The sequence below is a fragment of the Hetaerina americana genome, unplaced genomic scaffold (genome assembly GCF_022747635.1).
Source record: "Hetaerina americana unplaced genomic scaffold, ioHetAmer1.1.p SCAF_26, whole genome shotgun sequence".
In the NCBI taxonomy this organism is placed as follows: domain Eukaryota; kingdom Metazoa; phylum Arthropoda; class Insecta; order Odonata; family Calopterygidae; genus Hetaerina; species Hetaerina americana.
In genome coordinates this window covers 3,788,317-3,802,082 of record NW_027286830.1, presented here as the reverse complement: position 1 = coordinate 3,802,082, position 13,766 = coordinate 3,788,317, and the positions used below count along the sequence as shown (strand labels likewise).

The 13,766-nt window shown below is 36.0% G+C and overlaps 1 long non-coding RNA gene across 1 annotated transcript; it reads left to right on the top strand.

Moving 5' to 3' along the window:
- Positions 1 to 7,899: 7,899 nt before the first annotated feature.
- On the top strand, positions 7,900 to 12,290 carry LOC139689621 (uncharacterized). Its single transcript, XR_011701341.1, has 3 exons — positions 7,900 to 8,013; positions 11,828 to 11,890; positions 12,008 to 12,290. It is a non-coding gene; the product is annotated as an uncharacterized lncRNA (long non-coding RNA).
- The last annotated feature ends 1,476 nt before the right edge of the window (positions 12,291 to 13,766 follow it).

Below are 13,766 nucleotides of genomic sequence, written 5' to 3'. Positions count from 1 at the left end.
CCGTGAGGAGGTAGATCCGAAACTTTTTTTTTTCATTTTAAACCGAACTGTTTTAAATTTTCAGTTGCATATCAGAGTACCTTTTGGAGTGTGTATATTTAACATGCAAATGGATTCATAGGATTAAAATATTATCACCATGCAAGAGCTACTTCAGCCCGTCGCTTTAAGTAGCCTTGAAATCTTATATTCTAAGTACAGGTAATATAGGGATCATAATATAATTATATTTAAATGCGTTAAGAGTAACTTTTTATTCGACCACCTTGTTGCGTACTTGATAGTAGTATTTGATAAGGATGAATTTTCAGTCATTGACCTATATTAAATCATTTAATGATGGCTCATGCCAGATAAATTACGGATTGGTGGAATGGCAGCAGTGCGATTATGTGCGGCTTGAATTTGACACTATTTCCGGAGATTATGATGCTAAAATATTATAAAATTATACATTATACGAGTAATGGTATGAAATACGCTATTATTGTGGGTAGAGTGACAATACGTGGAGAAACAAGTTGCATTGTTTCTTCAGCCAGTACCCACCCTAGTTTCAGATTGTTTGATGGCGTACTGTATTTGCAGCTTAGTGTAAGATTCTGTAACCAACTCATGAGTCGGAGCCAAACTGAGCAGCTCGTTGATTATCGGTCTCTCCGGCTAACATGGGGCTCAAGGATTCGAACCCCGCCGCGGGAATGAATGTTATATCGTCAATTCAGTTAATTTTCTGTCGTTTGCTTTGAGGAATGGCATGGCCTAAGAAGTCGTCATTTTACCGCAAAATATTCAGTTACACATGCTCAGTGAAATGACAATTAAAATGTATTGAACGAAGGGTACTAGTTTAAGGAATGGTACGAAACAGATGTTGGAAAGTGAAATTCCAACACCTCTTTTGAGCGCATCATTTTTTTTCCCTGCAATGGAATTGATTGCGTCAATACAAATCCTCTCTCATTACGGAATTTGGACGTCCAAATCGAGGGGAAACTCTTGGGAGTCGATAAATAATTTATGGTTCGGTGTAACGAGCATATAATTTCAAGACCATTCGTAATTAAATGATTTACTTAAATATGCTCCGGGAAGACCTGTGAACTGGTATCTCTAATTTTAAAACCCTAAAGGCGATATAAAAATTGCCTCATATTGAATAGAAAAGCACAAAAAACATGATATTAAACAGGTCATATAGATTTTGCAAACCAGAAGGATATTTGGATATGTGCCGTATTTTTTCGGCTCCACAGCGGAATATTCATAGAACAACTACGGATCCGGGGTTTGGGACGTAATTTCCATATCTGTCATGAAGCATCTCTAGAGTCATGCAAGGAGAATGTGTGATAGGGAAGGGAGGGAGAATCGGATCGGAGATAGTGAGGGTTGACAGGGGTGGGGGGAGCGTTAAGTTATAAGAGAAATGAGAACGGCGACTTATCTTCAAGCTACAACAGCTAGCATTGCTCCATTTCCGAATAAAAGCCTCTAATTAGTCCTTTTTCCTTGACATTTGGCGGGTCGTTTGCGTCGAAAGTGGTGTGTGTCGAACAGCATTGTAATCCGTCTCACATTTGCACAAGGTTGTGTAAATATATATTCAGAGTATACACACACATCGTATCGAAAACAATGGATATGTTACAATAAATGTGTAAGAGAAAGAGATAGAGGAAGCAGCGTTAACGTACAATTTAGCATCTGGTAAAGTTTATTTTAATTTGACGAGTGTCAGCAATGACTTATGTGCATAAATTATTGCTTGAACTTTAGTGTATTTATGTTATATAGTTTAAGTTAGTTTAGGTTTATGAATATAATGTCAGGCAAAGCGTTTGGTATTATCCCGCGGTTTCATGTAACCACGTTTACTTAACTGTTTGAAGTCCAAGTCTAACGAATGGTTTGGAGAAGTACGACAGAGAAGGGTTGGGAAGACTTGGAGAAGGAGATAGGGCGAAGGTCACGTCTCGCAAAAAAAATAAACGTTCCAGGCTTTCGTCCTGGGATGAGAGGGTCGCTACATTAAAGGTATCCGGGGCAGAGAAAAATGAAATAAAGAAGACTGAATCTTCAGAGTCCAACAACGCCCTGCTTTGTTTTTCTCTCTCTCTCTCTCTGTCTCTCAGAGTGAGTGGGGAGGAGGGGTAGACGAAGTAGGGGGAGAGGGGCATTTTCAGTGGAAATTCACTCCCTTCTCCCTGTCCCATCATCCCCGATACTTCGAATCGCTTTCCCTTCACGGCGATTTGCTCTTAAATGGACCGTCCATTGCATTAGATAGGAGTAATTTTCTTCATCCTCCTGGCACCGGCATTCAGCTTATAGTATGTTAGAATCACTAGGACACAGATCGCCTTTGTCTTCCGTAGGACATAATTAAGCGGGCGGAAAAGAAAGCGCCGAAGCTTGAGAATCGCAAATTGTTCGGCAATTAAACGGAAAGGGGATGTTGCAATTTAATTAAGGACCACGCCTCGGAAATTCGATCTAGCGGCCGGAAATTAAAAAGAGGCGTTGATCGTTCTCGCGGAAGGGGGTAAGTGCCGATGGAGATTTTTCCTCCTCGCGTTGAGTGAACTTGGGCCGAACCGAGGAGTCTTTTACCGGAACCGGCGGGGCACTTGCAAGCCTGGACAACGTCGGCTGAGTGAGTGGCGTCCCTTGTGAAGAATAAGAATTTTTGCTGCGCGTCAAGTGTTTCCATCTTGATCCCTAATCTCGCGGGTGCAATTGGGCGAAAAACCCTGAAGTGCTAGACAGACAGCTGGCACGGGGCATCACCGCTATGCAGGGGCGAGAAGTGGAGGGCACGGCCAGGTGTTCGTTCGCTTCCTTCAGTTCAAGTTTTTCACGGTCCACGTGCTCGTTCCCAAATTCCATATATTAATCAACCGTATTTCTTCAATTGAACAGCGAGCGCACATCCTTGGATAAGGATTGCCCCAACGATACCAAGTCTGAAATGACGTGTTAAAAAGCGCTCCAGACCCCCACCTCCACACTCCCTCCCCCGTCTGCGAGACGCTCAAGGCAATTCCGCCTCGCCCATTCCTTTCTCTCCACTGTCAACTGTCATGGAAACAACCGACCGCTCTCACGAATTTTTTCTTGCCCACTATCAAAACGGAGGGGGTGAGTAGGGTATTTGGCTAGGGGCCATGAGGAGTACCGGCATCAAAACTCGACGATGCCTCCGGAAGCAGCAAGAAAATCTAACAGCTTCACTCAAGCCGTGCCAGATTTTTCCGGAAAGCTGCAGGCGTCACAGGACCATGTTCTGATGTGTTCTCCGAATTTCATCAAACGCTTGGTTACGAAGAGCTCTCTACCCTATTCCACCGACCTGATCTCCAGATTGTTTACTGCGGTGAAAGGGGATTATATAAGTGTTAATATTGGAAAAAATATTTCATAGTCATGGATCAAAATTGGTAATTTAGAAAAATTAAAATTCTGATCACTGGGAAATGCATTGTCGAATTCTGTGGAAAATATAACCAATGGTATCATCTTGAAAGAAGCATGCGCAGAATGTATGTATGGGCTATATTGGAAGAATCTGGACGAATTTGGTTTTCACTATCCAATTCAGTGCGTTGCAAGTATGATGTTTAATATTATAGCGCAAAAGCCTACTAGAATATTTGCGAAAATGAAGAAGAAATCAATTGTCTTTTTTTTAATTTGTTTACACGGTCACAAGTATGAATACTTCTCCTTTTTTCCTGGAAAACGTGTAACAGACATAAAACTTAACATCCTTACAGTCACCAATTAATTCATCTTGTACATTTTATTCTCCTTGGTGCATACAGGTACATATTACAGCCTGGTACGGTATAGCGATGAATTCATCGCGAGACTAATCCCTTTAGGTGTTAAGAGTTGAAGTGTGCAACGCGGTGGATAATAGAACTTATCTTGAATATACGTCGAACAGGAAGTAATTCTATCAATAGATTATTTCGGTTTCTTATTTAACTAAAATGAAACCGGTTATGGAAACGATAATTATGCACCATAACAGATTTGTTTAATACATAAGCATTAAGCTTACTTCATTGTAGTTCATTTTTGGCTTCGTTGTATTGCCGTTATTTTTATGAAAGACGTAAATTTCCTCAATGGTAGAATCATACAGAAATTATTCGACCTTCATAAGTCATGAGAAAATTACTAATCTAATAGTAAGACCAAGCACAACGGAATCAGTCTTGGTACGGAAGCGCCACCTGCTGGCGGACCACCTTCTTGGTACACTTTCATATTATTGGCAAGACATTTTTTAAGCCATTTTATTCTGAAGGAAGGCATTCGATTAGTCGGCCTCTCTAACCTGTATTTAAGAAAGCTCATCAGGATTACTATCTAGCGATAAGGCTATTATATTTTTTTCATCCAGTTTTTATCTAATCAGATTGTCTCATTCCTGCATTTTTAGTTCATACTTTTAACAATCTCTGGTGATTTCTTCTTCGTTCATGGTTCAAATAGCTTATATCGGTAGTTGACACGGATTCCTAAATGATGATGAAATGGCTGTTACAATGTCGTCCCTCACCGGAGGTAGCATGGATTGCGGGAAAATACTAAAAATGTATAAATTATCGATTCCAAACCAAACTCAGACATCACAGCAGGCATGTCCCCAATGATACTATCGTATATAGTATAAATAGTGTGGTATAAATCTCATGATGCAAAGGATGATTTATATTCCTTTTTCTGTTAAGCATTCAAGGGATTTGCCCTTTTTACACAGATTGAAAAGGCTCTTAATTTTGCATTCCTAAATACGTTTTTATCCGAGTTTTCGGACGAAGAGGGAAAATCTGTTCGAGTTTATCTTCTTGTATGCACCTGTAAAAACACAAACTAACATTTTATCGCGTTTAGTGTTTTCTAGAATACTTAAATTGTATTCTACCTTCATTCTGTCACCACAGTTAATTTCTTAAAAAGCCATTTTCGGAAGGTCTTTCGGGATATGATTTTCTCCTTAAAGGAAGCTGGTTGCCCTTACACTTTGGCCATTAGAGTATCATCTGTCCAGCGTATTAGAAGCGAAAAGATTTTTAAAGTAATGAGTTAGTTCAGTAAATTTTCAAGCAAAAATTAGCCATAATTGAAGTAATTAAGGGTTGGCAAACTAGTTTACTATGATACATTACTGTATATGCTGTACTCGGAGGTGAAACGAGTCGAGGTGGAGTTGAAATTCCCAAGAAACTTTGGTATTTGTAGTATTGTGCCGCGTATTGGCTGTGGAAGGCACGTTTGGAGCCGAATAGAGGGTTCAAACCAAAGATTGTTAGGATTTCGTCAGGAAATTGGAGCGGACTTAGTTGATCTGAGACTTGTCCTCTCATTGTGTCGAGTACTCCTTAATTTCTCCGGGGTCCATTATACAAGGAATGGGGATTGATGATTAATATAGACAAATACGCAGTTTTAATATTTTTGAACAGAGGAAGTGGCGGACAATACATACACTATGAAATAGAGAGTTCAGTGCTAACTACGGCCATTCTAGTTAAATATTTGGGGGTGGCCCTAACACTACGCGTTTCATGGGGAGCACATTTCAGGACACTCTGCGGATCTGCTTTAAAGAAACTTCGGTTCATTTAACGGGTGGTGGGGAATTGTAATGAGAAAGTTAAAGAGAGGTGTTGCTTTGCTCTAGTTAGACCTCAATTAGAATATGCCGCAAGTATTTAGGATCATTGGGAGAAAATTTGGTAAAAAAATTTGGATAAAGCCCATAGAAAATCCGCCAGATTCGTTAAAACTTATTCTAATCCGGAAACAAGAGTGACAGATCTCTTAGGGGATTTAGGCTGGGAGCCACTTGAAATACGAAGAGAACAAGCGAAACTTTTAGAGAGACTCAGAACAAATGAGTTTAACGATGACACTAAAGGAATTATTATGGCCCCACACTACTTAGTTTGATCAGACCACAAAGATAAAATAAGGGAGATAGATTTCTGTATATGTAGATCGATATAATACTCATTCTTTCCCCGAACAATCAGGAATCATAATAGTAAGACACGGAAGTCACTTTCTTAATATTAAAAACATTCAATGTATGAGTCGGAACAAAATCAAACATTGCAAATATATCAGGTATATTATTAGGTGCATGTGTATGTTAGTTGGTAGTTTGTGTGTTTGCATGTGTGTGGAGTGCAACAGTTTTTGTATGATGTATACTATGTTTTGTTTGTGGATTGTATAAATTTGTGGCTTTTGCATGCGGTTTGTTTCTTAATTACGGGTGATGCTCTAATACCCCCGCCACACGCCCTTTCGGCGACTTGCGAGGTACAAGGTAGATGTATATTATACGTAGTTCAATGATAAGCGTGAGCTCATAAATCAAGTTTTATACTGTATATCTCAGCAATCAATTCTACCTCGCGTTCGTTGACTCAGGTTGGTCTCAACTTTTCAACGTGGTAATCATCTCATCTGAAGTATATGTTCATAAGAGCGATTTTAATACAATTCTAAAAGGTTGAAATTTTCAAGACCTATCATTATAAGTATTTCTATAGTGCCGTTTTGAAATGATAAGGAAACCATTCCGAGTACACATTGCTTAACTAGTTTTGCATCTACAGTTGTCTTGTGCCCATGGTCCAGCGGCTAATTTTTGTTACCAAAGCACCAGATTTCAGTTTTATTTGAATTTCATCTCTATACTGTACTAAATGTAGGCACAAATGGTTGCTTACTTTCCCCATTACCGACTTTCACGATCGATAATGGTTTTCTTCCATGTCGGAGCTAATACCATGCCGGACTTTGTCCGTTAAGCTTCTAAGTGGTAGTTATTAAAGTATCCTGTGAGGATTTTAGCGATGTTCTATTTCAGTGTTTGATATCGAATTATTTTTCATCTGATCTGTTGACGTTCGAAGGAAAGGTATTCCCGTTAAACTTCAGTTACGTTGGGCATCACTGATGGCGGTTACACTGAGTTTCATGTCTATAGCTTCGCTGCGTAAATCATTGAATTATGGATACTCCTAGCGTTAAGTGTGGACAGTGCTCATTTGGACTCGTCTTTTGCTCCTTGATTATTCCTACTTAACTCCAATAGGCGCAGCCAGTATCAACTTAAATTTTTTTAATAATTCAATAGCAGTGTTAGGAACTCACAATCTAACCGTTACTCACCAGATTTCTTACAATGATCATGTTTTTAAAGTGACCATTTGTTAAAATCAAATAAAACCTTGTTTTTGGTGCTTGGTGAGCAATTTATTAGAACAAAATAAAAGATATACATATATCATGGTAAGCATCTCAGAGAAGTTGTAGGCCTCTTAGTTCCCTGGATCCACGGTTTGTATGAGATACTACCAAGGAAACTAGTTGGATAAATAGCTTCTCTAATGGACCTGGAATAACTTTCATGGAAGGTTACTTGAAATGGAAGTGAGCAATTTTTAAAAATAAACTATCAAATATTCATGCAAACATATATGGAAATATACTGTCTATTAATTACCTTGCCTACAATTGCACTATGCTTAGTGTGTTCAATGTATTCTGTGCATGCTATTTAGCTGTTCTCACCATAAAATCTTATTTATAATGTACTTACATTTTGATCCTAATATCTTCATCATAATTGTGTGCAGGAAAGAACTTTTTACTTTATTTTTTATAAATTCCCATTTTCCAAGCCTAGTATGTATTATGAATTTTTAAGAAAATATTCCTTTTGCCACAAATAAGTCAGGAAAAGTTCAGTACAGTCCTAAATCTTAGTGGAATGAATATAAAATATATTTCATCCATAGAGTTATAATTTAATTTAACTATTATACATGGAGAAAATCTTGGATTTTTAATTTTTTTCTGTTTACAGAATGGTTTCTGGTTTGCTACAGTATGGTGCTTGATACTATTGCTTGTGGCAACCCCACTTTCTCTGAAATTGGCTGACTATTACAAGCACATTCACATGAGATTGCATCATGGATCAGGGTAAGTAAATTCCTGTTCCTATTAAGAAATTAACCAAAAATCATGGAAAATGTTTTCTAGCATATTACTTTGCCTTCTAATATTCTTACTGCAAGCTCATAATAAATTCATACTGCAGTTTTGCAATATTTCATATTATTAATTGTAGAGCAAATCGTTAAGTACAAAAAATGTCCTGTTATTTCCAGGGACTTGAATCACTACAAATCCACTAACTAGTACCAATTTATTTATTCTTCTCAATCTGTGTCACATCATTTGGGCATTACAGTAAAAACTTGTTTTCACAAAGCTCATTCTTCCAAGGTGCTAATTTTTCAGGCCATAATAATCTCCTAAATAACAACAAGTTTCTACTGTATTCAATTAATACCTCACTCAATGTAAGCCAAAAAAATTGGTTTTGATATTTATTCTTATTTTCCCTTCTTTTTTGTATGTTTTTTTTATCTTAATTTAACCATTCAGTTATTTTTATTTGATGCAATCAGCGTAATGCTTCCTTTTCCCAAACTAATATCATGCAGTTTTCTAATGTAATATAAGTAAATTTGATGAAAATTACAACTTGGGAAAATAACCTCTCTTTTTGCAACTTGTATCAAACTTAAACCACTGCTTGAAGTTTCATCGTTCCGACTTAAGATTTTTGACACACCAGTGAAGTTCATCCCATTCCTTTTTTATGAACAAAACCACTCACAGTCCCTTGTCAATTCCGAATTTTTACCCTTCAAATTAGTTAAATTCACTCATGAATTCAGGCCAAGAGAATCATCATTCTTTTTTATGTAATGAGTATCTTTATTGAAAGGATTGATCATTTCATCTTATTGTAGATGTTTCTGGCTCTGAGGAAAAAGTAATTTCATGCCAGTAATTATTATCCTGGGCAATAAGCCAACACAGTCAAATGTGATGCCATCCAAAGTTAATTCCTTTCACATATTGTGAATATTTTTTATTTTGGTGTTTCTGATTTTTTAAATGAAATTCTGCAAGGCAGATACAGTAAAATCTCATTATTTTAAACCCAACTTTATTCAAAGTATCAGGATATTTATTTACCTGCCATACCCCCTAGCAGTGGCTTGCAGGGTTCTAAAATATCTAATTTGAATTCAAGATAAATCCATGACCAAGAGCAAAGGACTTCACATGTTGTTTAAGTATGGATAAATCAAAATCTAAAATTGAATTCAAAACTATGATCTGGTCCTGTGACCAACAAACATATAATCTAAACCCTTTCCTAAAATATTAAGTATTATCAAAAATTTGTGGGTTGACTATACAACTGTACACAGTTAAATATTTTTCATATGTTGCATAGTGTATACATTATTAAACCATTGAATTTCTGTTCTCACTACAACCCTCCTTTTTTGTAGTCAATAATCAACATGAAATAATATCAGATTGACATTGATGGAAGCAGGGCCTTATATTGAATTGGCAGATGCATCACAAATGTTTCTATTACCCTTTCAATGAACCATGCCAATAATCTTGCAACTTAATGTGAATCTCCATTAGATAGATTGGAAGAAAGCTCCAAACCAGATGCATTCTGGTCATAAAATAATTAAATCATAAGTCATATAGCCAAATCCAGACATGAGTATTTTATTTCAATATTCTTTTATGCTTTGACGGTGAAGTAGGTAGATGAAAGAGAATACAAGGTTACTATGTTATCAACATTGAAGTGGCAGAGGGCAGGTGATTGAAGAAGTAAAAATTTGTAGCCTACTGTAGTAGAAATGATAGGAGGTGGTGTTTTCACCCACAGAAGTGGGTTAAACGGTGAAAACTGTTGATGATGTCAAGTGCCCACTCTTGTCTTGAACCCCTTTGTGACCACAGCTGAAATCCATCCAAGGGTATTTTGAGACAATAAGTTTCAATGATTTTTTTTTTTAATTTTGATCCTCCTTGTGCTCTAAACTACTGGTTTGCATTAGTTGAGGTGCACTGTAACGCCTTTGTCGGAAGCTCAATGCCCACCCATCTCTCATGACCTCAGTTGTTAGGTTTTTGCATGAATTTTTCTAATACTCAGGATGGCAAGTGCTTCCTTCTCATGCATAGCATAAAAGCAGGTTTGCTAGGTTTGCCTATTAACTATAATAAAACAAAAGATAAAATGGACAATGTTTTTAACTCATAGAGTAAAACCTGGATATTTTATGGTACAATTTTTCAGTCTTTTGAATTTCAAATAACAATAATTTAATCAATTTACCTACCCTGAGCAAAGACAATGAAAGTTCAAGCTTCATTACTTCCTAAATCATTCTTGTTTGCAATTAGGCAAGAGAGTTTAATTATTATGGCTTATTTTTGTAAGAATCCTCGGTGAAGGGATGTGAGAATGATTCAGAAATAATTCACCAAAAAGAGTAAATAACTCATTTTTGTATTTAATAGATCCATTCAATATTAAGGACACAATTTAACGAAAATTTCTCTTTATTCTTATTTGTGATACAATGAAAAATAATTTATATTAATTATGATGTAATGGAAATATGTGTTGTGAAGTAAAAGTTGTCCAAGTTATCATAAATATGTACCTGAATTCTTTAATTTTATTGTATTTGGTTCAGTAGTTATTAAATAAGGCGTAGATTTCATGCCTAGTCTGGACATTAGGCAAGAGGGAACGTTTCATCTCCTGCATTAAGTCACTGACACATTGTATTCAAGTTATAATCTCAAAACAATTCTTACTACAACCTGTGAAAAAAATTAGCATCGGGTACTTAATGTGTTAATGCTCAGAGTTCATCAGGCTCTTTTGAAATTTAAAGATAGAATAAATAGAGACTTGACAGATTATGAAAAAGTATTAATCATAGTATTAGTGCAGTCTTACTTGAAACCAGCAGTAATAGTATGAATCTGCCATTAAATGTTTACCAGAATGGCAATAGTCAATTTTCCATTAATTGACAGAAATAAATAATTAACCACTAGAGCATTTCTATAATAATTCAACACGTTATTAAGTTGAATTGAAATAATTCAAAATCTTTTTTCTGAACTTGAAACTGTGTGTTAACTGTGTCTACTACATGAGTACATATGATCCCCTTCTTTAGAGCCTGAAGACTTCAAATGAAAATTCTAAATGATTAAGCTACTCAAATTATTATTAAATTATGGTAATGGTATCCTATATCTTAATGATAGAAGTAATATGACACTGAATTAAGAAATAAAATTTCGCCATTGAGTAAAGAAAGGTAAATAAAGGTTTTTTGATGGGACCGGCTGAATGTTTGTGTCTTCACAGCATGCTCCCAAAATGCAAAGCAATGGAAGTGTATTTAATCTGACCAAATTGTGCTGTTGGTCAAAAAATATAATTTGCAATATACCTAAAAGCATGTAGGACAAGTTTTATATAATTTTTTTTTGAAAATTTTGTATTGAAAATTACTCATTTAAAAAATATTTTTAATGGACAATATTTTGTGCTTGAGGAAACTTTTCAGGCAATTAATACCTTAATTCTATTTTTTTTTTTATTTAATCCTCTTATTTTTGCATAATTGTTCAACTAACAAACCTAATGTTTTATCTTTTCCTCCTGATTTAATCTTATGAAATAATATTGATAAGTGCACGATGAAAGAAAATATTGGGGAGGCATTAATTTAAAAAAAGCTACTTTTTTTTATAATTACACTTCCATTTTATCCATATAGTAACATATCCATTGTGTAACATATAGGAAATTTTAATGATAGATTTTGTTATAAGTAATCAGCTGGTAATGATGTTCCAAAATATGTTTTCTATTCCTTAGAAGTCAGTCTGAAATTATCATGGGGCAGGAGCAAGAATCACAAGCTACATGGACCACTCCTGGGTAATGAATAAATAAATGATTAATAAAATGTTATTATGGAATGGATGATGTATTTTTGGAATAAAAGTTCTTACTGAGGAGAGCACCATTCAAAGTAATTTCCCTTCTTTATTTCAGTGCTCCTGAGCGAGATGGTTGGTAACAGGACGTAAACACAATTTTGAGGATAACTGCCTTAATTGAAAGAATATTTTCAAAGAAAGTGTAACACAGTATTTTTAAAATTGGCTAAAATTATGCTATTGCCTCTTTGGAGGTGCCTACATATATGTAATAAGCACTTACTGGTAAGAATGCATTTTGTAAATATTTTTTAAAAATTTTTAATTCATTCAAATTTATTTATAATCTCATCAATTGTCATCACTCTTCATGCCAATAAAATTTTAAAATCTTCAATTTCATATATTTATCACTATTTACAGCATCTCTATCAGTTAACCCATTATGTTCAATCACTTCCCAGTGCCAGTAAAATGAGGTATTTATTTAAGTAGAACACATTTTAATAAAAAACTGATCAAACTTTCCAATACATGTATAAAAATAATGTATATTTCTAAGGGTCCTATATTTAATGAAAATTGTGCATTAATGAGAATATTCATATTTTCAATATTGTGTAAATAGAAGATTATATATGGACTGATTTGTAGTATCTATGAGGAAGGAATCTGGCCAGAAGACTTTGTGAGATCAGTGTTATTTCCAATTTTGAAAAAGGTAACGGCTACATCATGTGAGGAATACAGCACAATAAGTTTGATATCCCATGCAGCTAAAGTTGTTCTCAGGATCATCAACAAAAGGATAGAGGGCAGGGAAAATGATTACTTCGGGGATTATCAGTTTGGATTTGGGAAGGGGAGAGGCAGGCTTGATGTCATTGCTATAATGAGATCACTAACTGAGATGAATATAGAATAGAATCAGGACGTATTTGCCTGTTTCATAGATTTCGAAAAGGTGTTTGATAGAGTGAATTGGAAAAAATAATGAGCATATTGCAGAAAATAAGAATTGGCTGAAGGGACAGAAGGATAATGAACACCTATACATGTCCCAGACTGCTCAGGTGAGAGTGGGGAACGGAGAGTCTGGATGGGTAGAGTTAGGAAGAGGTGTAACGCAAGGCTGGCCATTATCACCATCACGGTTTAACATATATGCGGAGGAAATGATTAACAAGGCATGGGAAGAACTGGAGGTAGGAATGAAGATGGGCAGGGAATTCGTAAAATCAGTTAGGTTTGCTGATGACCAAGCTTTAGTTTGTCAGTCAGCCAAGGGGCTGCAAGCATTGCTTAGTGAATTGGAAATTCAGTGCGGCAGGTATGGGATGAGAATCAATATTAATAAAACAAAGTTTATGCGATTTTCTAGAAAATTTTTGAAACGTGGGTGTGGAGAAGCATTTAGAAGGTGAAATAGGCCGAAAGGAAAACGAGCAAGAAAGTACTAGGTATTGTGGACAAGGAGATTTGCTAAGAGAAATCTCAAGGAGGTGGAAAAAATGGATAAAGGGAGTATTGATTGGTAGTGGGATGTTAAAGACTGCAGTAGAGGGGAGAATGTTAGGCAAACGAGGGAAGGGCAGGAACATGATAGGGATGCTGGATGGGATAAAGGGAGGAAGGAAGTACACATAGATGACGAGGGAATTAATGTGGAGTAGGTTGCTGGATTGTGTTTTGTTAGGAGTCACAAAATATTTATTAGCTAGTTGTGTCCATCCAAAACCTACCTTAACCGGTAGACTACTTAATTTTATTCATATACACATAATGATGTGTGTATATATGTATATATACACATATATAATATATTGACATTGCACTTAGGGGAACTCTCTAAAAAAGCAGATGCTAGTTGTATC